This window comes from Odocoileus virginianus, unplaced genomic scaffold (assembly GCF_023699985.2).
Source record: "Odocoileus virginianus isolate 20LAN1187 ecotype Illinois unplaced genomic scaffold, Ovbor_1.2 Unplaced_Scaffold_2, whole genome shotgun sequence".
Lineage (NCBI taxonomy): Eukaryota > Metazoa > Chordata > Mammalia > Artiodactyla > Cervidae > Odocoileus > Odocoileus virginianus.
Genome location: NW_027224264.1, coordinates 4,782,189 through 4,787,366, shown reverse-complemented (window position 1 = coordinate 4,787,366; position 5,178 = coordinate 4,782,189). Strand labels below are relative to the sequence as shown.

Here is a 5,178-nt window from a genome sequence, read left to right as displayed (position 1 = left end):
CCAGAGGATCTTCCCAACCCAGGGATCGAACCCACATCTCTTATGTCTCCTGCATTGGCAGTGGGTTCTTTACTACTAGCCCCACCTGGGAACTGGCCCCATAATTTCCAGTTGGTAAACAATCACACAACAAGCTGCCTATGGTAGTCACCTCACGACTCGCATTGATTGCTGCTTCCTGGAATTTAATCCCTGTGATGTCCTTTCCCCTCGTGTGTGTGCTGGACCTTTTCTAACAAATAGAATATATCAGAGTGATGGGTGTTATTCAATAAAGGTTACAAAGGACTGTGACTTTCATCTTTGCAGCAGTCTCTCAGTCTCTGGCTCTTTTCATTTGCTTGGGTTGAAAACGTCAGCTGCCATATTGTGAGGAGACGTAAGAAGCGGCCATGTGGCAAGGAACTTGGTATTAATAGCAAGGACAAGGTCCTCAGTCTTTGAGGAACTGCATTCTGTCAATAGCCAAATGAGAGAACTTTGAAGTGGATGATTAGAATTTGTAAGCAAGATTAGTTCATCTAATCTTGAGGTGATTTTAGCCATGAATAACATTTTGACTGCAGCCAGTGAAGGACCCTGACATGGACGGTCCAGCTAAGCTGCACCCAATTCCTGACCTACAGAAACTGAGATAATAAATGTTCTCATTTTAAGTAACTAAGTTTGGGGATAATTTGCTGCGGAGTAACAGACAACTGATACATACATAGGCCAATCCACAGCCCTTAGAGAAGTTATCCCAGGCCCAATTACATTGTCCATATCCAGTACTCAGACTTGCTAAAGACTGTGGTGGAAACTCAATACTATCTGAAGGAAAAATGATAGATGGAAGAAATCTTGGTTTTGCCCTTGCCAGGAAGGGCAGTCTATTCAAATATCTGGAGTCCATAGTCTGTAAAACCTCAATTTGGAGAAATTTCTCACCAAGAAGTTAAATTTGGCTTTGTATATTTAAAGGCCAATTGCATAATTATAAAAATCAGACTTCTTGGCCCAATGTAAATCTCAACAGCCTGCCAAATTCAAAATATCTTATCTAAATTCTGAAGTCCAAGGCCTACAACCAAGTACCCTGGCTCTACCCAGAGAGTCTCATTTGATTTTAGTCTGCTATTTCTAGTTCTTGTCTGTTTCTCCATGTTCTAGGTCCAATGCATCAGGTATTTGGCTTTGCAGAAGTCTGATGAATAACACCTGGAATTCTGAACGGACAGATATTTAAGAGAAAGAGCAAGGCAGATGGGAAATGAAATTAGCCCCTTTTATTGCCAGGTGAGCTGATATTAGAAAATGTAGCTTAGATCTGTGGATAAGTAAACTTACTAACCCTGCATCCCAGATGTATACAACCAGAGGTAGCACTAGACCATTGCATGGCCCTTCCCCTTCCTGTGGATATTTATGTCCATGTAAAACTTTATGTTTAGGAGAGTCGAGCAGGACACACTCTCTGTAGAGAGCTTTAATCCCAAGAGCAAGGGTAGGTAAAGGGGATGGGACAAATAGGATAGGATTTTTCTGACCGCTTAGGTGTGTCCCTCTTTCTGGAAGTAAGTGAGAACATAGAGTTATGGAGAGTTATCAAATAAGGCTAAGTAAATCCCTAGTGTGGTGATAATGAGTGGTTATTATTCTTTAGGGGCTAGTGTAAAGTAAGAAGGAATTATGTGAGTCTTAGAAATGGGGAAAGCCAAGAAGCCTGGCTCTTAGCAAAATTGTTTAGTTGATTATGTAATTTTATGTCCACAAGTCCTTTTAGCACCTGGTCTACCCCCTCTAACCCCTAAATCCCAGAAGCCAGGAATTTCTGCAGACCTGTATTCCATTGGTCATACCCAAATGCTCTGGTTCTACTGAGACAAGGCCCCCTTCCTGATAAACTAATATATGCACACACCTCTTTGGGGGCAATAACTTTTTTTTTTAACATTTTTGGCCACACTGTGTGGCATGTGGGATCCTAGTTTCCTGACCAGGGATCAAACCCATGCCTCCTGCAGTGGAAGCATGGAGTGTTAACCACTGGACCACCAGGGAAGTCCCTGGGGACAATAACTTTTAACCAGTTCCTCTGTGTTTTACTCCAAGGGAATGAATTTTGATACAATATGACCAGCTGATGAGGAATTATAAACATAGCTAATGATGCTGGCTCCAGTTTGTACTTGAAATTTTCTGAATTAATTGTTGTATTAATTATGTCAAAAGTCTGACATAGTACCTTTAATTTCTAAAACAGACTCAGCCAGGATCCATGGGAAAGTCCATCTTCTTGGGAAAACCTTTTCTTGTTTGGAAGGCTTATACTACTGCACAGCCAAGAGGATTTGGATTTGGGTTCTTTGGAAAATTACCAAGGATGACAAACCCTCCTGGAAGAGATTATAAATTGAGGAATAGAGTGGCATTTTGCATTGCCAGTTTCACTTGGACAAACATATGACACAGCCTTTTTGTCTTATACAAAAATGCTTTACCAATGTCTGAATGAAATGTAAAAACCCATGGCAGCCAGATGCCCTAGCCGGGATCTTCTGCTCCTTTGGAAAAGATCAACTTAACATCTAAAAGAGTTTATCACACCTTATGGGCCACCAGAGTGTTCAGAAATAATCATGGCACATCAAATATTCTCAGGAAGAGAAGCTTCTGACCGATTTTGTTCTGTGTTCAGCCTTTTTATGTTTATCAATTCTGAGAAGCCTAGAAGTATTTTTACACATTTCTGACAACACCTGTGCTCCCTTTCTCATGCATTATTTCTTATCAAATGCATTTGACTACAGCACAACACAGCGTTTACCCTTGGCCCTACTGTGACAGAACAGTATGATCTTTTGCACAGCTTACTTGGTGTTTAGAATTATTTGCTTTATGTGTGTGTTTGTGTTGTGGGGTAGAGGACTAGAATGCAGGAGGTCAGGGAGCTAGGGAGATTCAAATGACAAAAGCTTGTTTGGTTTTGTTCGTTTGTTGTTTTTCAAAATAACATTTCAAATAAGTTGGCTTGAAAGTCAATTTCTGGAATACCAAGCAAAATCCATTCTTCGCTTTTTTTCTTTTCCACTTGGAGCCAAACAAACATACAAGTCATGTCTACATTTATACCACATAGAATAAAGGGCTGCCTACAGAATGTGGGTGTACCCAAAGTAAAATTGACCCCCAAATGTCTTTCTTCGGAGGACAGCACTTTTGTTTTCATTATTCTTTGGGACAAATATTTCAAGTATCTTGTTAAAGTGCATGTATGTTATCTAGTGGAGATAACACATTAAGTTATCATTAGCAGTTTGAGAGGTGATCCAACAGATCAAGCAGATAAAGCCTTGAGGAGAAACGGGATAAATGTTTTGAGAAGTGGCAAGGATATGATCTGGAAACCATATAATTAGTACTATGCTGTGCTTAGTCACTCAGTCATGTCTGACCCTTTGCGACCCTATGGACTGTAGCCTGCCAGGCTCCTCAATCCATGGGGATTCTCCAGGCAAGAATACTGGAGTGGGTTGCCATGCCCTCCTTCAGGGGATCTTCCCAACCCAGGGAATGAACCCAGGTCTCCCGCATTGCAAGCAGATTCTTTACCAGCTGAGCTACCAGGCATGCCCATAATTATACTACTTCCCCCATTACACCATCATCATTTATTGGATGACTAAGATGTGCCTGGTATTTTACAGACATTACTTGGTAGATGCTACTATTCTTTCATTTTACATTGAGGAAACTGAGGCTCAGAAAAACTCAAAGTAAAAAAAAACTCCAAGTAATTTGCATAGTGCTTCTCAGATGGAAGGTGTGAACTCAGGGTTTTAACTCAAGTCAAACAGTAAGTAAGTACCACAGGAGCCAATCTGGACAGTAGGTATGGAACAAACATTATCTTCTGGAACATTTTGCTCAGGTATGGCTCAACTTCTAGTCACAGGTGGGAAAAACATGCACAAGCTAAATAACTCAAATGCTATGAGTTTCACTAATTTTTTCTGAGGGGAAGATGGGCTCAGGATTCACAGACCCCACCTTGCATTGGGCACCTACACTAGGAAACCTTATAAATTGTGAGAAAACACGAGTGTGATGATGCAAATTCAGAATTTCACCATAAAGGTCTTAAAAGCAAGCTGTAGCAGTTCCCTATTTTGTAATAAATAAATGTATGGATTGATTGCTTGCTAGTTGTATGATTGAGGGTAAGCCATTTTACCTTTTTTTTAATATTTATTTTTATTTGTTTATTTGGCTGCACTGGGTCTTAGTTGTGGCACACGGGATCTTAGTTGCAGCATGTGAGATCTAGTTCCCTGACCAGGGATTGAACCCTGGTCCCCTGCATTGGGAGTGCAGAGTCTTAGCCACTGGACCACCAGGGAAGTCTCTTCCATTTTACCTGCTAACTCTCTTACTTTTTTCATCTGTAAAATGGAATGAAAAAGTCCCTGTAGAATTGTCGAAAATATCGATATGTGTGAAAGTGTTTTGCAAAGTGTTTTGTGTAGGATGACACACAGATATGCAGATGACAACAGGTGGGTCATAATAGAAACCTCATTTCCTGATCAGAGATATGGTTGGTTGCGAGTGACGCTGAGGAACAAGGAGGAAAAGGAGACTGGTGGTTCCTAGCTTTCCCTGTTCTGTTGGGTTTCTGCAAGCCTCTATAGCCTGTTAAATGCCAATACCCACTCATGTAGCCTGGCTTAAGTTTAGTTTCTGATGGATGCTTTGTTCTCTGGAACATGCAGGCATTATGAGTGCTTAACGCAACTGTAGCAACATTATGGTTTGAATGAAAGTTATTTATATTACTCTCTGACTCTAGAAGACAGGATTTCAGGGTCCTGTATACCAGAGATAGGGAGAAACCATGGCTGATGCTTATAAACTGGGGGATCTAAGAGAAATGTTTCTAGTTTTTAAAATTATTCTTTGCCTAGTTTTCTATTTTTAAAATATATGCATTTATTTATTTGGTTGTGTCAGGTCTTACTTGTGGCACATGCGATCTTTAGTTCCAGCACGTGGGATATAGTTCCCTGACCAGGGAACGAACCCGGGCTCCCTGCATCAGGAACCTCCTAAGCCTCCTAAGAGAAATGTTTTTAAGAGTCTAACGACTCTATAGGGCATGATCATTTAATTTCTGCATTGTGTTGTGAGAACATTCTT

The 5,178-nt window shown here is 40.7% G+C and overlaps 1 non-coding gene across 1 annotated transcript; it reads right to left on the bottom strand.

The window, feature by feature from the left end:
• Nucleotides 1-4,309: 4,309 nt before the first annotated feature.
• Nucleotides 4,310-4,382, bottom strand: TRNAG-CCC (transfer RNA glycine (anticodon CCC)). Its single transcript has one exon. It is a non-coding gene; the product is annotated as a tRNA-Gly (tRNA).
• Nucleotides 4,383-5,178: the final 796 nt, after the last annotated feature.